Raw genomic sequence first — 18,740 nt, 5'->3', positions numbered from 1 at the left:
GATGCAATGGCTGGAGAAGTAAGCCTTCAACTTTCTGATGCGTTGTGCAACTGGCCTGCAAGACATTGAGAAGGGGCAAATCTGTCAAAGACTTCACATAATGTCTGACATAAATTACCAGATCATCTGTTTTGGTGCTGTTGATTGAAGGAGGAATGTTAGCTCGGAGAACTCCATTTCTTTTTTGGAATAGTGCAACGGGATCTTTTACATCCACCTGAGCAGGTAGAGAGGGCCTCAGTTTAATGTCTTATCTGAAAAACAGCATTGCATTCCCTCAATAGTGTTAGCTTAGATGAGTCGAGTCTCTAGAGTGGCCCTTGAACCTACAACCTTCTGCCTCAGAGACACTTAGCCAAGGCTGACACTTTGGGCCCAAGTTTCCATATGATTCGCACCTGATTTTTAGGAGCAACTGGTGGAGAACGGACTATTTTAGAAATCGCAATTCTCCACATTTTTTTTTCTGCAGTTCGAGTCAGGTAGAACAGTTCTAGTTTAGAACAGAATTTTTTCTTCAAAAGGGGGCGTGTCCGGCCACTGACGCCTGATTTGAAAGTTTCCACAGTAAAAATGTACTCCAAACTAAAGTAGAATGGAGCCAGTGAAGATTTTTGTAGAACTGAAAAAACCTGTTCTACACATAAAAAAATCAGGCGCAGGTTACAAATTAGGCGTCCAAAACGAGGTGGGGGGGAGGGGGGGGGAAGGGAACTCATTAAATTCTATAATAAATCCTTATTTATACTTCTACAAATATTATACAAATAAATCCAACCTGAATAAACATTTATAAGCCAAGAAAAGATTAAATAAACCATCTTCCTACCTGTGTGAAAGTGCTTCAGCCAGGGAGAATTCTGCAGCCGTTCGTGCCGCTGAGCGAGAGGGGGAGAGAGAGAGAGAGAGAGAGAGAGAGAGGGGGGGTGGGAGAGAGAGAGAGAGGGGGGGGGAGGGAGAGAGAGAGAGGGAGGGAGGGAGGGAGGGAGAGAGAGAGAGAGAGAGCGGGGGGGAGGGGTCGGGTCGGGGAACAGGAGCGCGGGTCGGGTCGGGTCAGTCGGGGGAGGGGGACAGCGGGTGTCGGGTCGGGTCGGGGGGTGGGAGCGGGTCTCGGGTCGGGTTGGGTGGGGGGGAGCGGGTGTCGGGTCGGGGCGGGGGGGGGAGCGGGTCTCGGGTCGGGTCGGGGCGGGGGGTGGGAGCGGGTCTCGGGTCTCGGGTCGGCGGGGGGGGAGCAGGTCTCGGGTCGGGGGGGGCGGGTGTCGGGTCGGGGGGGGGGGAGCGGGTCTCGGGTCTTGGGTCGGCGGGAGCGGGTCTCGGGTCTCGGGTCGGGGGGAGCGGGTGTCTGGTCGGGGCGGGAGGGGGGGGAGCGAGTGTCGGGTCTGGTCGGGCGGGGAGCAGGAGCTGGCCGTGGGAGGAGCCTCATTCACGCAGCCCCAGTGAGGCCACTGGGCCAGGGCTAGGGGCTGCGTGCTTCGGGCCCCTCCCACACAGTTCGGCGCCTGGAGCTACTGCACTTGCGTGCCGACTGTAGCGCGCATGTGCAGAGGTCCCGGCACTGTTTTCAGCGCCAGGACCTGGCTCCGCCCCCCCACAGCTCATGCTGGCTGCGCCGAGGGCCAGAGGACCTGTAAGTAGGTGGAGAATACCGAGGATTTTTTTAGGCGCCGTTTTAGGCGCGAAAAACGGGCACCCAGCTCGGAGGGGGCGCCCGTTTTTTTTCTTGTGGAAACTTGGGCCCATTGTTACAACAGAGATTGTGAGTGTAGCAGACAGCATTACAGTGAGACCGCATTACAACGTCAGTGTTTTAATGACAAACATAAGCTATGAGGGCCAGAATTTCCATAAAACACAAAATACTGCAGATGCTGTAGATCTGACACAAAGACAGAAAATGCTGGAAACACTCAGTAAATCAGACAGTATCGATAAAGAAAGGAAAGATGTTGACGTTTCAGGCATTACCTATCATGGGAACCTGAAAATATTACAGACAAACTGCTTGTAAGAAGGAACAGAGCACAGGAAAGGGGGGAGAGAAACATGGCCGAGAATCTCTGTAGCGTGGGGCACTAACGTTTGAAAAGTAGAAAAATTAGTGGCAGGCGCTAATAATTCTCATCTACTGGGAAATTCAGCTCGAGCGCTCCAAGAGGGAAGTAAGGTGCTAATTCAAGAGCTAACCACTTCTCTTAGGGCGCTAAAGTCTGAGAGCGGCACCGTAGCGGCAGAACGCTGAACAATTTGGAGCATATTGCTGCGACATCCGAGGCTGCTTCCTTCGCTTAAAGGGAAGGGCAAATGATGGTGCACAACCTACTTATCGACAGTTCTGCGTTGCAAGGTGACCTGCAGGACTGCCATTACAGCCCCAAACACAAAAACTGGAGGGCTGGGACATCTTGCACCAATGAAATATTAAAAACTTTGAGCAGGCATCAGACTAGTGCAAATAATAAAAGCGTGTCCGACCTGCAAACCATTCCCTTTAATTAGCGCTCCCAAAGCGGCCAGCCAAGTTGACAAATACTCCTCTTCCTGCCGTTGTTCACGCCCGCCGATACAGCAGGGGGCAGGAGGTAATTTCACATTGGGGCAGTAACGGAGTGCTGCGCATTTTATGACGTCACGATCTGCAAGGCGCTAGAGGTCCAGGTGGTAAGAGTTAGCGCCAGCGCTAAAATCGACACTGAAGTTCACGGGCATCGCTGCATTCGCCACGACCGATTGCTAACCCCTTAGTGCCCCATTAGTGCCCCCGCCCCCGCCCCACAGGCACTAACGGAAGGCACTAAGTAGCCGAATTTCTAACCCTACAACAAAAGAAAAAGAATGAGGTGTAAAGTGATCAAATAGAGAACAGGAGATGGTTAAATGACAGAAATGATTATTGTGTAACACAAAAGGAGGCACGACGCGAGAAATTAGAGACATAACAGACGTATACAAGGCCCAGAGAATGTGTTAAAGCAGTTTAGCTAAGTTTGAGAGGGAAGCATGAAAAGCTGGCAAAGTAGAGAAGACCCCTGGAAGAAAATGCTGGAAATATTCAGCAGGTCAGGCCCGCATCTGTGGAGAGAGAAACAGATGAACTTTCAAGCAAGTAAACAGGGGAGGGGACAAAGAACAAATGGGAAGGTCTGTGATAGGGTGGAAGGCAGGAGAGATTAAATGACACTTCCTGATCTCTCATAGAACATTCAAGGGTAGAATTTCTGCAGGCATTCTCTGATCTCGTGCCATTTCCGCTGAGCTTCCACCTAGAAAATCTACTTGAAGTTGCACCACTCTTATGTCAATAAAGTCTGATAGAAGAAAAGGCAGGTCAATACCAGGGGTGCAGCCCACCCTACCAGCAGTGTACCTATGGCGGATCCCCATCCCATGCAACAACCTGCTCCCTCCCGCAATCTCGTGCTTTTACACCCATCCTGTATTACCAGCATCTCCTGTCAGAGAGAAAATGGAAGCAGTGGGTAAGGTCTGAAGATGCTGAAGTGAATATTAAAACCTGATTTCTATGAAGTCAATATTAAGGCCATATCGTTTTCAGCATAAATGCAGCGTGTAAACTGGGCAAATAACTTTTTTGACAGCAAAAGGGGACAGAAGCCATTTATGTTGCTTTTCTACCCCAAAAATTGACCCCACCAAATTTGCTCTCGCTTGCTATAATCTGCCTGCTGAGTCTCCAGTGAGCTTTTATATAGCGCTTTTCATGACCACCAGACGCCTCAAAAAATGCTTTACAGCCAATGAAGTCATCGTCATCATAGGCAGTCCCTTGGAATCGAGGAAGACCTGCTTCCACTCCCAAAGTGAGTTCTTTGATGGCTGAACAGTCCGATACGAGAGCCACAGACCCTGTTACAGGTGGGACAGACATTCGTCAAGGGAAAGGGTCGGTGGGGCTGGATTGCCATGCATTCCTTCCGCTGCCTGCGCTTGGCCTCTTCACGCTCTTTGCGTTGAGACTCAAAGAGCTCAATGCCCTCCCGGATGCACTTTCTCCACCTCGGTGGTCTTCGGCCAGGGTCTCTCAGGTGTCAGTGGTGATGTCGCACTTTACCAGGGAAGCTTTGAGGGTGTCCTTATAACGTTTCCGCTGTCCACCTTTGGCTCATTTACCATGAAGGAGCTCCGCATAAAGCATTTGCTTAGGGAGTCTCGTAATGGGCATGTGAACTATGTGGCCTGCCCAGCGAAGCTGATCGAGTGTGGTCAGTGCTTCAATACTGGGGATGTTAGCCTGGTCAAGGACACTGATGTTGGTGTGCCTGTCCTCCCAGGGGATTTGCAGGATCTTGCGGAGACATCGTTGGTGATATATCTCCAGCGACTTGAGGTGCCTTCTATACATCGTCCATGCTTCAGGATCCATACAGGAGGGCAGGTATTACTACAGCCCTGTAGACCATGAGCTTGATGGTAGATTTGAGGGCCTATTCTTCAAACATTCTTTTCCTTAGACGGCCGAAGGCTGCACTGGCGCACTGGAGGCGATGTTGAATCTCCGCATCAATGTCTGCCTTTGTTGATAAAAGGCTCCCGAGATATGGGAAATGGTCCACGTTGTCGAGGGCCGCTCCGTGAATCTTGACGATTGGAGGGCAGTGCTGTGTGGTGGTGACAGGCTGGTGGAGGACCTTTGTCTTACGAATGTTAAGTGTAAGACCCATGCTTTCATATGCCTCAGTGAATACATTGACTATATCGTGGAGTTCAGCCTCTGAATGTGCACAGACGCAGGTGTCGTCCGCATACTGCAGCTCAACGACAGAGGTTGGGGTGATCTTGGACCTGGCCTGGAGGCGGCATAGGTTAAACAGCTTCCCACTGGTTCTGTAGTTTAGTTCCACTCCAGCGGGGAGCTTGTTGATTGTGAGGTGGAGCATGGCGGCGAGGAAGATTGAGAAGAGGGTTGGAGCAATGACGCAGCCCTGTTTGACCCCGGTCTGGACGTGAATTGGGTCTGTAATGGATCCATTGGTAAGGATCACAGCCTGCATGTCGTCGTGGAGCAGGCGAAGGATGTTGACAAACTATTGGGGGGAATCTGAAACGGAGGAGGATGCTCCATAAACCTTCACGGTTGACAGTGTCAAAGGCCTTTGTAAGATCGAAAAAGGCCATGAATCAGGGCTGGAGCTGCTCCCTGCATTTTTCCTGCAACTGTTGCGCTGCAAAGATCATGTCTGTTGTGCCCCGTAGGGGATAAAATCCGCATTGTGATTCCGGGAGAAGCTCCATGGCCACAGGGAGAAGACGATTGAGGAGAACTCTAGCGACAACTTTCCCAGTGGCTGATAGCAGGGAGATTCCCCTGTAGTTGCCGCAGTCGGAAGACCCTTTTAAAAAAATGGTCACAATCACTGCATCTCTCAGATCTCCCGGCATGCTCTCCTCCCTCCAGATGAGAGAGATGAGGTCATGTATCTGCGCCAACAGTGGCTCTCCGGCATACTTTAGTGCCTCAGCAGGGATTCCATCCGCACCCATAGCCTTGTTATTCTTGAGCTGTTTTATGGCTTTGCCTACCTCGTGCAACATTGGAGTTTCACAGAGTTGGTGGCGGATCGCATGCTGCGGGATGGAGTTGAGAAGACTCAAGTCAAAGGCGGAGTCTCAATTGAGGAGATCTTCAAAGTGCTCCTTCCATCGGGCCCTGACAGCCTCGGTGTCTTTGATGAGTGTTTCCCCGTTCTTGGCCAGGAGTAGGGTGGGGCCTTGGGAGTTTGGACCGTAGGTGGCCTTGACTGCAGTGAAGAATCCTCACATATCGTGGCTGTTGGCCAGTTGTTGTATCTCCTGTGCTTTCTCCATCTACCACTTGTCCTTTAGGTCCTGGGTTTTTTGTTGGACCTGAGCCTTTAGCCGTCTGTAATGTTGTTTTTCAGCTCCCGAGTTGGGTTATTGCTTGAGGCTCAGAAATGCTTTGCGCTTGCGATCTATTAGTTCTTCCATTCTCCTGCTCATTTTCATCTAACCAGTCCTGATGTTTTAGAAACATAGAAACATAGAAAATAGGTGCAAGAGTAGGCCAGTCGGCCCTTCTAGCCTGTACCGCCATTCAATGAGTTCATGGCTGAACATGCAACTTCAGTACCCCCTTCCTGCTTTCTCGCCATACGCCTTGATCCCCCTAGTAGTAAGGACTTCATCTAACTCCCTTTTGAATATATTTAGTGAATTGGCCTCAACTACTTTCTGTGGTAGAGAATTCCACAGGTTCACCACTCTCTGGGTGAAGAAGTTTCTCCTCATCTCGGTCCTAAATGGCTTACCCCTTATCCTTAGACTGTGACCCCTGGTTCTGGACTTCCCCAACATTGGGAACATTCTTCCTGCATCTAACCTATCTAAACCTGTCAGAATTTTAAACGTTTCTATGAGTTCCCCTCTCATTCTTCGGAACTCCAGTGAATACAAGCCCAGTTGATCCAGTCTTTCTTGATAGGTCAGTCCCACCATCCCGGGAATCAGTCTGGTGAACTTTCGCTGCAGTCCCTCAATAGCAAGAATGTCCTTCCTCAAGTTAGGAGAACAAAACTGCACACAATACTCCAGGTGCGGCCTCACCAAGGCCCTGTACAACTGTAGCAACACCTCCCTGTCCCTGTACTCAAATCTCCTCGCTATGAAGGCCAACATGCCATTTGCTTTCTTAACCGCCTGCTGTACCTGCATGCCAACCTTCAATGACTGATGTACCATGACACCCAGGTCTCGTTGCACCTCCCCTTTTCCTAATCTGTCACCATTCAGATAATAGTCTGTCTCTCTGTTTTTACCAGCAAAGTGGATAACCTCACAATTATCCACATTATACTTCATCTGCCATGCATTTGCCCACTCACCTAACCTATCCAAGTCACTCTGCAGCCGCACAGCATCCTCCTCGCAGCTCACACTGCCACCCAACTTAGTGTCATCCGCAAATTTGGAGATACTACATTTAATCCCCTCGTCTAAATCATTAATGTACAGTGTAAACAGCTGGGGCCCCAGCACAGAACCTTGCGGTACCCCACTAGTCACTGCCTGCCATTCTGAAAAGTACCCATTTACTCCTACTCTTTGCTTCCTGTCTGACAACCAGTTCTCAATCCACGTCAGCACACTACCCCCAATCCCATGTGCTTTAACTTTGCACATTAATCTCTTGTGTGGGACCTTGTCGAAAGCCTTCTGAAAGTCCAAATATACCACATCAACTGGTTCTCCCTTGTCCACTCTACTGGAAACATCCTCAAAAAATTCCAGAAGATTTGTCAAGCATGATTTCCCTTTCACAAATCCATGCTGACTTGGACCTATCATGTCACCTCTTTCCAAATGCGCTGCTATTACATCCTTAATAATTGATTCCATCATTTTACCCACTACCGATGTCAGGCTGACCGGTCTATAATTCCCTGTTTTCTCTCTCCCTCCTTTTTTAAAATGTGGGGTTACATTGGCTACCCTCCACTCAATAGGAACTGATCCAGAGTCAATGGAATGTTGGAAAATGACTGTCAATGCATCCGCTATTTCCAAGGCCACCTCCTTAAGTACTCTGGGATGCAGTCCATCAGGCCCTGGGGATTTATCGGCCTTCAATCCCATCAATTTCCCCAACACAATTTCCCGACTAATAAGGATTTCCCTCAGTTCCTCCTCCTTACTCGACCCTCTGACCTCTTTTATATCCGGAAGGTTGTTTGTGTCCACCTTAGTGAATACCGAACCAAAGTACTTGTTCAATTGGTCTGCCATTTCTTTGTTCCCCGTTATGACTTCCCCTGATTCTGACTGCAGGGGACCTACGTTTGTCTGTACTAACCTTTTTCTCTTTACATATCTATAGAAACTTTTGCAATCCGTCTTAATGTTCCCTGCAAGCTTCTTCTCGTACTCCATTTTCCCTGCCCTAATCAAACCCTTTGTCCTCCTCTGCTGAGTTCTAAATTTCTCCCAGTCCCCAGGTTCACTGCTATTTCTGGCCAATTTGTATGCCACTTCCTTGGCTTTAATACTATCCCTGATTTCCCTTGATAGCCACGCTTGAGCCACCTTCCCTTTTTTATTTTTACGCCAGACAGGAATGTACAATTGTTGTAGTTCATCCATGCGGTCTCTAAATGTCTGCCATTGCCCATCCACAGTCAACCCCTTAAGTATCATTCGCCAATCTATCCTAGCCAATTCACACCTCATACCTTCAAAGTTACCCTTCTTTAAGTTCTGGACCATGGTCTCTGAATTAACTGTTTCATTCTCCATCCTAATGCAGAATTCCACCATATTATGGTCACTCTTCCCCAAGGGGCCTCGCACAACGAGATTGCTGATTAATCCTCTCTCATTACACAACACCCAGTCTAAGATGGCCTCCCCCCTAGTTGGTTCCTCGACATATTGGTCTAGAAAACCATCGCTTATGCACTCCAGGAAATCCTCCTCCACCGTATTGCTTCCAGTTTGGCTAGCCCAATCTATGTGCATATTAAAGTCACCTGTTTTCTGGTTGAGTGACCAAGTATCTCTTCGCAGGCACTGGTTATAGAAGCCTGGAGGGCAGATCAAGTGCCGTGGGCATTAAGCAATTCAGGGTCATCAAGGCACGCCAGATTGGCTGTGAGGCACTGGCTATATAGGGCACTCTTAGCTGGGTCTCTAAGTGCCCCGCCATTAATTTTTTTGCGGACCTGCTTCTGCTGTCCCCTCTGCTTTGGGGCATGTTAATGTTGATGATGGATCGGATTAGGCAGTGGTCTGTCCAACAGTCGCCAGCTCCTGTCATGGCGCGGGTGATGCGCACATTTTTGCGATCCCTGGCTCGGATGATGACATAGTCAAGCAGGTGCCAGTGTTTGGAGCGAGGGTGTTGCCACAATGCCTTGTATTTGTCCCTCTGGCAGAACAGGGTGTTGGTGATGAGGAGTTCATGTTCTAGACATTTTGTTAGGAGTAGGGTACCACTGGAGTTGGCTTTCCCTGCCCCCTCTCTGCCAATCACGCCTCCCCAGAGGGCTGTGTCTTTGCTGACCCTGGCATTAAAATCACCCAGGAGGATCAAATTGTCACCCATAGGGACCCAGGACAAGGATGTCTTGAGGTTGGAATAAAAACCCTCTTTAGCCTCATCCGTTGCATCAAGTGTATGCACTGATGACTGTGGCGCATTGGTTCCGGGATAAGGTAATACGAAGTGTCATGAGGCATTCGTTAACCCCACAGGGGGAGTCTTTGAGGTGGTCAACCAGCTCATTCTTGACAGCAAAGCTGACTCCATGAAGGCGGCGTTCTGCCTCTGGTTTCCCTTTCCAGAAGAAGGTGTAACCTCCACCATGTTCCTTCAACTGGCCTTCCCCTGCCCGCCGGGTCTCGCTGAGGGCGGCGATGTCAATGTCAAAACATCTGAGTTCCTGGGCAACTATGACAGTGCGGCATTCCGGCCTGTTGCTGTTGGGATTGTCCATGAGGGTCCTGACGTTCCAGGTCCCGAACTTCATACTGACGAAGTGGAAGATGCCTGTGCGTGTGTTCTTTTAACGTGGGGTGGCCACTGCACAATGGCAACCACACGGGCTTCGCTGAACAAGGTCTTGGTCCAGTGGCACGGGGGTCCAAGACAACTGGAGACCAGGCACAGCTCTATAAGCCTAATTGCCTACGGCGAAGTGTTGGCCACAAGCTCGGCACCGAGTAGCGCCATTGATGGTAGATGGCCCGAGGCTTGGTTGGGGGGCAGGCATTAGGAAGGTGACTTCCAAAGTTATTTTAAAAGTTAAAAGTTGATAAAGGTTTCGAATTTGTTTAAAAAGTTTCTAAGAGTTGTTAAAAAGTCTAAGATGTAAGTCAATAATAGGCTATAAAAGTTTCCCCAATTAAAACATTTCTAAAGGTTGTTAAAAAGTCAAAGATGTAGGTCAGTAATAAATGTTTAAAAGTATTTTGATTAAAAGTCTAACATGTAAGTTATAAAAGTTCTCCTAAATTGCTTAAAAAAGTTAAAAGTTGATTAAAAGTTAAAAAATTGATTAAAAGTTGGTTAGGAGTTTAAGACGTTGGGTTAAGTTTAAGCCTCGGTCCCTTCGGCCGGTTCAGCGCCGGCCCGGAGTCCCTTGAACCCACAACCTTCTGACTCAGAGGCGAGGGTGCTACCAATTGTAAGGGAAGGGAGGGGAGGGCAGGTAAAGGAATTAGTACACCATTCGTAAGTCAAGCATCTACTGGAGAGTTAAACTAAAGATAGAGAAGCAATTAACGGAATGCATTATATTCTGGCCATGGATTCTCTTGTTCATCAACTGCGTATTATTTCTCAATAAGCTTGTAGTATTGACATCACGATCATTAATCCTGCAGTATGGATATCTGCACACGCCAATGACATGGAATACATTGGCACTCAGCCCAGAACTAGACAAAGAAATACTGTACAAAATTATAACTGAACATCATTTTAAAGGGACAACATGATTTTCGAAGCAATAATTGAACCTTGAGTTCAGACGAAGATTGTAAACCAGGTTTGCGTCACCGAATCTTCGGGGTCGATTGCTGCCCTGTAATCTCGCCCATTTACTCAGCACGATATTCTACAAGAACCAGAAAAACCCCTTTACTTAACCTGCAACTTGGTAGTCAGTCCAGACTAGAGAGTTATGTGAAATAAAAGCAGACATTGTTTAAACACTCAGCAGATCGGGCAGCATATGAAGAGCTTTTGTTTATAGTCCATGAAGCATCTTTGTTCCGATTTCCCTTCAGGATTACGCATCTCTTGATTTGCAGCTCCTTTCACCAGCTGTTGATCTTGACAATGGCTCTCCCTCCTTCCACACAGCCGATGAGTAGTTGAATGGCAGCTGTTCCTTCCCCCTCTCTCAAACTCTGCAGCAGTAACAGGAGTATTGGCAGTTCTCCCTCCTCTCCCCTCTCCAGGCAGCAGGCCTCCTTCTCCTACCAGATGCTCAGTCTCCCAATGAAGTAATTTTGGAGTGTAGTCACTGTTGTAATGTAAGAAACGCGGCAACCAATTTGCGCACAGCAAACTTCCACAAACAGCAATGTGATAATGATCAGATAATCTGTTTTTGTTGTGTTAACTGATGGATAAATATTGGCCAGGGCACCAGAGATAACTCCCCTGCTCTTCTTTGGAATAGTGTCATGGGATCTTTTACGTCCACCTGAGAGGACAGACTGGGGCCTTGGTTTAATGTTTCATCCAAAAGACGGCACCTCCGACAGTGCAGCACTCTCTCAGCACTGCACTGGAGTGTCAGCCTAGATTTATGTGCTCAAGTTCCTGGAGTGGGGCTTGATTTCACAACCTTCTGAGGTCTAATGGCACTTCAGCTCTGAGTTTCCTGCTTTTATTGCAAAGGGGATGAAGTATAAAAGCAGGGAAGTCTTGCTACAGTTATACAGGGTAATGGTGAGTCCACACCTGGAATACTGCGTACAGTTTTGGTTTCCATATTTAAGAAAGGATATACTTGCTTTGGAGGCAGTTCAGAGAAGGTTCGCTAGCTTGATTCCAGAGATAAGGGGTTGACTTATGAGGAAAGTTGGGTCTCGACTCATTGGAATTCGGAAGAATAAGAGGTGATCGTATCGAAACGTATAAGATTATGAGGGGACTTGACAAGGTGGATGCAGAGAGGATGTTTCCACTGATGGGAGAGACTAGAACTAGGGGACATAATCTTAGAATAAGGGGATTCCCAGTTAAAACTGAGATGAGGAGGAATTTCTTCTCTCAGAGGGTTGTAAATCTGTGGAATTCGCTGCCTCAGAGAGCTGTGGAAGCCCGGGTCATTGAATAAATTTAAGACAGAGATAGATAGTTTCTTAACCAATAAGGGAATAAGGGGTTATGGGGAGCGAGCAAGGATGTGGACCTGAGTCCATGATCGGATCAGCCATGATCGTATTAAATGGCGGAGCAGGCTCGAGGGGCCTACTCATGCTCCTATTTCTTATTTTTTTGTGTTCTTATTTTGAACATTCACAAAGCACTCGGGTTAAATTAGAATTATAAGGTGCGGTTATTGCCAGGATCAGTTGAAACAGGCGGAAATTAGGAGTGCTTGAGCCTGAAGTGCAAGGATGAGTAAAGGCCACTCTCCAATTTCCGTGCACCCCAGCACATTACTCCCATTCTACACTGGTTTTATGCCTACCACTGCTCCAATGGATAAGCAAATAAGCTGATCCAGCAAATTCTGGTGTAAGTAACTCTCTAGACCATCGGCAAGCACAGCTCATTTTACATTGGCATAAATACGGTGCAGCTTCAGGGAGAGTTTCTAGGCCTTAGTGTACTCTCAGAGACTATCGTACATCAGAGATGTTACAAGGAAGTACAGAGAAGGAGTTTTAATGGGGAACTATAAACAATGTTGCCTAGAATTTCTGAAAGGAATTCTCCCGATTGTCCACCATCACTTTGGTGGCAGATCAGTGGAAAAGGCAGAAGATCTACCCCTGATTATTCTGTCAGAGATCAGTAAGTGTCATACTCTGGGCTATAATACACAGAGGTTGTTTTATTGATTGGAGGGAGCATATATAAAATGTTCTATATAAAACCATGCCATATTAGGATGAAGATCATAGGTCAGAGAGGAATTTTTAATAAAAGAGACATAAAGAAATATGTCTTGCCAGATATTTATATTACACGAAACAGACTGCAACAAACAAAACGTTTGGGCCCCGACATTTACACGGGGCTGTGAAGAGAACGGGGTTGGGAGGAGGATTTCCGGACAAAACAGGTTTCCCAGACCTGCAGTTAAATTCTGTTTAACATTTTTCAGCAGGTTTCCCGCCCGACAGCTTTCCAGGTTGATGGGCTGGCTGCCTGTCGGGAGGGAAAGCAGCTGGGGAGTGGGTGCCAAGTAAGTAGGAGATCACGAGGGAGGGGGGCGATCGCGGGGGCTGGTAGGTAGAGCTGGAGATCGTGAGAGAGTCTGAAAATGCAGGGAGGAGTCGGGGAACGCGGGGAATGTTGGAAATCCAGTGGGCGAGGGCATTGGAGATGGGGTGGGGGGAGTCGGAGATCGGGCGGTGGAGTTGTTGGAGGGTCTGCGGTGAGGGGGTCAGAGATCTGGGGGTTAGTGGGAGTGAGAGATTGAGGGGGTGGTAGGAGTTGGAGGTCAGGGGTTGGTGGGAGTGAGAGATTGGGGGTTAGTGAGAGTCAGAGATCAGGGGTTAGTGGGAGTGAGAGATTGAGGGGGTGGTAGGAGTTGGAGGTCATGGGTTGGTGGGAGTGAGAGATTGGGGGTTAGTGAGAGTCAGAGATCAGGGGTTAGTGGGAGTGAGAGATCAAGGGTTAGTGAGAGTGAGAGATCGGGGGGTGGTGGGAGTGAGCGATCAAGGGTTAGTGGGAGTGAGAGATCAGGTGGTGGTGGGAGTGAGAGATCAGGGGTTGGTGGGAGTTGGAGGTCAGGGCTTGGTGGGAGTGAGAGATCGGGGGATGGTGGGAGTGATAGATCGTGGGTGGTGAGAGTGAGAGATCAGGGGTTAGTGGGAGTGAGAGATCGGGGGATGGTGGGAGTGAGAGATCGGGGGATGGTGAGAGTGAGAAATTGGGGGGTGGTGGGAGTCAGAGATCGGGGGGTGGTGGGAGATTGGGGGGTGGGGGTGTTTGAGGGTCTGGGGTGAGGGGGTCAGAGATCTGGGGGTAAGTGGGAGTGAGAGATTGGGGGGTGGTAGGAGTTGGAGGTCAGGGGTTGGAGGGAGTGAGAGATTGCGGATTGGTGGGAGTCAGAGATCGGGGGGTTGTGGGAGATTGGGGAGTGGGTGTGTTAGAGGGTCTGGAGTGGGGGGGGTCGGCGATCAGGGGTTGGTGAGAGTGAGAGATCGGGGGGTGGTGGGGTCGGAGATCAGGGGTTGGTGGGAGTGAGAGATCGGGGGGTGGTGGGGTCGGAGATCAGGGGTTGGTGGGAGTGAGAGATCGGGGGGTTGTGGGAGTCAGAGATCAGGGGGTGGTGGGAGATCGGGGTCAGTGATCGGGCGTAGTGAGAGTTGGAAGTCAAGGGTTGGTGGGAGTCAGAGATCGGGGGGCCGGTGGGAGCTGCAGGTCGGTGGGAGTCGGAGATCGGGGTCAGAGATCGGGGGTGGGGGAGTCGGAGATCGGGATCTGAAATCAGGGGTAGGGGGAGGGTCGGAAATCACGGGGAGTTGTGGTGGGGGGTTCGGCCGATCGCAGCGTGTGTAAAGAGGTAAGCTTGTTGGACCTGAAGGAAACATCTGCTCCTCCTGGCCCATAAGCAGTGCTGTAAATGCACTTACCTCATTGATCTGGCCTTTGCGCCTCCTTTGTCCTGCTGGGATTCCCAAGCCCTGGAAAACATGGCTTCTAATGGTTAAAAATTAAAATCATATTGAAATGGAGGCACACAGCCTCCTTAAAAGATTTTACTGACTGACCCATTTCCTGAGAGCGGATTGGTCGACCGCCCGCTGAACTGCCTCCATTAAAACCGGATGTGGGTCGGGTTTAAGATTTTAAAAACTTTTACCTCCCAACTGCCCCCAAATCCACTTGTCCTTAGGGTTAAAATTACCCCCATGATCTTTTAACTTTCTAAATCATATTTTCCTCAGTTTTGGCATTCGTCTCCAGCACTCAGTGACACAGATGTTGGGAAACAGCTGATCATGCAGCACATTTAAGTCAAGCTTGGTATTCAGGTTTCATTAATGACGTAAGTTAAAGTCCATAAATAATATTCAAAGCTATATACTGCAAGTGTACTATTTAGTGAATTGTAAAAATCAAGACATGTAATCCATGCTTCTCCCCAGTCAATGGCGCAAAGTGCAATTTGATGTATAACTGAATCTACCATGTAAACTTCTTCCAACGTGACTGTACTGCCAATGATGCTTAATGGTTGTCAGGGGAGTTACACTAGAATAATAACTTTAATAGCTAGTTGCCTTCATTTTGAACCAATGGAAAATGCATGTCAGTCCTGCTCACTGGAATTACAATTGATAGTGGGAGGAAGTTAAATCAGAATAATTTATTCCATTGCAGTGAGCTATATTTTCATTACCTATTTGAATGATAACTTACAGTTTCAAATAAAAAGAGAATAATATATACAAGTTAATTATCTCTTTATGGTTGATATAGTATTCTTTTTTAATTCAGGAAGCCTCATAAAATGATCAGAATTCCACTTTTTTGGTTGTACATTGGCATGTCTCAAAACACATTATTATAAACTTCATTTCATGGCATTTGGATGCCCCTTGGTGTTTTTGAATAAATATTAATAGATACAAATATAATCTAATTATATAGCATTATGTAGGATATGCAGCACAGAAACAGGCCAGTCCATGCCGGCGTTTATACTCCACTCAAGCCTCCTCCCATCCTTCCTCATCTAACTCTATCAGCATAACCCCTATTCCCTTCTCCCTCATATGCTTATCTAACTGCTCCTTAAATGCATCTACAATATTTGCTTCAACCACTCCCTGTGGTAGCAAGCTCCACATTCTCACCACTCTTTGGGTAAACACGTTTCTTATGAATTCCTTATTGGATTTCTTAGTGACTATTTTATATTGATGGCCACTAGTTTTGCTCTTCCCCACAAGTGGAAACTCTCCGTCTGTGTCTACGCTATCAAAATCTTTCATAATTTTAACGACCTCGATTAGGTCACTTCTCAGCCTTCTCTTTTTAAGAGAAAAGAGACACAGCCTGTTCATCCTTACCTAATCATAGAATTATAGAAATTTAAAGTACGGAAGCAGGCCAATTCAGCCCATAATGTCCACGCCAGCTGACCAAGAGCGATCCAGCCTAATGCCACTTTCCGGCTCTTGGTCCGCAGCCCTGTAGGTTACGGCACTTTAAGTGCACATCCAAGTATTGTTTAAATGTGGTGAGCATTTCTGTCCTCTGGTATCATCCTTGTGAATCTTCTCTGCACCCTCTCCAGTACCTCCATATCCTTTTTATAATATGGCAACCAGAATTCTACGCAGTACTCTAAATGTGATCTAATCAAAGTTCGATACAAGTTTAGCATAACTTCACTACTTTTCAATTCTATCCATCTAAAGATAAACCCTAGTGCTTGGTTTGATTTTTTCATGGCCTTGTTAACCTGTCGTGACTTTTAGTGATTTGTGTTTGTACTCCGAGATCCCTTTGCTCTTCTACCCCATTTAGATTTGTATTTTCTAAGTAATAAGTAATATGTGACCCTATTTTTCTTACCAAAATATAATACCTCACATTTATCTGTGTTGAATTTATTTGCCAATTATATGCCATTTCTGCAAGTTTATTAATGTCTTCCTGTAAGTTATTGCAGTCCTCCTCAGTATTCCCTGTCCCTCCCTCCCCGGCCCCTAATTTGGTGTCATCCCCAAATTTAGAACATATGTTTTTGATTCCAAAGTCTAAATTGTTAATACAAATTGTGCTCAACAGTGGACCCAGCACTACCCCACCTTCTGCCACTCTGAATACCCTTTACTCCTACTCTCTGCTTTCTGTCTTGAAGCCAGCTAGCTATCCATTCTGCTACTTGTCCCCTGACTCCACATTCTCTGACCTTATTCATTCGTCTATTATGGGGTACCTTATTGAATGCTTTTTGAAAATCTAGATAAATTACATCTAATGCATTACCCGTGTGTACTCTCTCTGTTACCTCTTCAAAAGATTCAATGAGATTGGTTAAGCAAAACTTTCCCATTTGAAATCCATGCTGACTATTCATTATTATATTTTTGGTTTCTCGATGTTCTTCTATTTTCTCCTTTAGTAGGGATTCCATTTTTTTTCTTACCACCGATGTTAAGCTGACTGTTCTATAGTTCCCTGGACATGTTCCATCTCCCTTCTTAGATATAGGTACAGGTGCAGCGTCAAGAACCCAGAACCCTCGGGGCAGAGGCTGTTCCGGATTCCGGGCTTTTATGGACTTTCGATCGCCTTTCTGACGTCACGAATCCAGAAATACCTGAGCCCAGGGTTCGGGTATTTCCTGATCTCGGAATGTCAGAAAAGGGGAGTGGGGGAGGGGCCCGCTGAGGAGGAGCTGTTTGGTCCGGCTGGCCCCGTCAATTAGGTCGTTGGGCGGAGCCCCCGTCATGGAGAAGGTGTTCGGGCGAGTCCCGCTAAGGAGGAGCTGTTTGGGCCAGCAGGCCCCACCGAGGAGGAGCTGTTTGGGCCAGCGGGCCCCACCGAGGAGGAGCTGTTTGGGCCAGCGGGCCTCACCGAGGAGGAGCTGTTTGGGCCAGCGGGCCCCACCGAGGAGGAGCTGTTTGGGCCAGCGGGCCCCACCGAGGAGGAGCTGTTTGGGCCAGCGGGCCCCACCGAGGAGGAGCTGTTCGGGCGGGCTCCGCCGTGTAAAAGGTGTCCGGGCGGGCCCCACTGTGGAGAAGGTGTTTGGGCGGGCTGGCGAGGAGGCCCCGAGGTAAGGGCAGCAGCGACGAGCGGGGCAAGGCGAGCGGCGGCGATATAAGGGCAGTGAAGGCGAGCAGCGGTGAGTCGAGGCCCGAGGTCGGCAAGGTCGGCGAATCCGGATTCTGGAACATTCCGGGCGACCCTGCCACCAATCGGTCCAGAGTCCGGATTCTAGAACATTCCAGATTCTGGAACTCCAGATTTTCGAAGCTGCATCTGCACTAAATTAGCTATCCGCCAGTTCTCTGGCACTACACCTTTTTTTAATGATTTATTAAATATGTTTAGTAATGTCTCTGTTATCTCTTCACTAGATTCTTTTAAAATGTATGATGTAATCTGTCCGGCCAGTGATTTTATTGGGCCCAAGTTTCCACATGATTCGCGCCTGATTTTTAGGAGCAACTGGTGGAGAATGGACTATTTTAGAAATCGCAATTCTCCACATTTTTTTTTCTGCAGTTCTAGTCAGGTAGAACAGTTCTAGTTTAGAACAGAATTTTTTCTTCAAAAGGGGGCGTGTCCGGCCACTGACGCCTGATTTGAAAGTTTCCACAGTGAAAATGTACTCCAAACTAAAGTAGAATGGAGCCAGTGAAGATTTTTGTAGAACTGAAAAAACCTGTTCTACACATTAAAAAATCAGGCGCAGGTTACAAATTAGGCGTCCAGAACGAGGTGGGGGGGAAGGGAACTCATTAAATTCAACAATAAATCCTTATTTATACTTCTACAAATATTATACAAATAAATCCAACATGAATAAACATTTATAAGCCAAGAAAAGATTAAATAAACCATCTTCCTACCTGTGTGAAAGTGCTTCAGCCAGGGAGAATTCTGCAGCCGTTCGTGCCGCTGAGCGGGAGGGGGAGAGAGAGAGAGAGAGAGAGAGAGAGAGGGGGGGAGAGAGAGAGAGGGGGGGAGGGAGGGAGAGAGAGGGGAGGGAGAGAGAGAGAGGGGAGGGAGGGAGAGAGCAGGGCGGAGGGAGAGAGAGGGGGGGAGGGAGGGGGAGAGAGAGAGGGGGAGGGAGGGGGAGAGAGAGAGAGGGAGGGAGTGAGAGAGAGAGAGGGAGAGGGAGGGAGAGAGAGAGAGGGGGAGGGAGGGAGAGATAGAGAGGGGGAGGGAGGGAGAGAGAGAGAGGGGGAGGGAGGGAGAGAGAGAGAGGGGAGGGAGGGAGAGAGAGAGAGCGTGGGGAGGGGGGGAGAGAGAGAGAGAGCGGGGTGGGGGGGAGAGAGAGAGAGTGGGGGGGGGAGAGAGAGGGTGGGGGTGAGGAAGGGAGAAGTCAGGTCGGATCGGA

This window comes from Pristiophorus japonicus, chromosome 6, assembly GCF_044704955.1.
Source record: "Pristiophorus japonicus isolate sPriJap1 chromosome 6, sPriJap1.hap1, whole genome shotgun sequence".
In the NCBI taxonomy this organism is placed as follows: domain Eukaryota; kingdom Metazoa; phylum Chordata; class Chondrichthyes; family Pristiophoridae; genus Pristiophorus; species Pristiophorus japonicus.
This window is presented reverse-complemented; position numbering follows the sequence as displayed.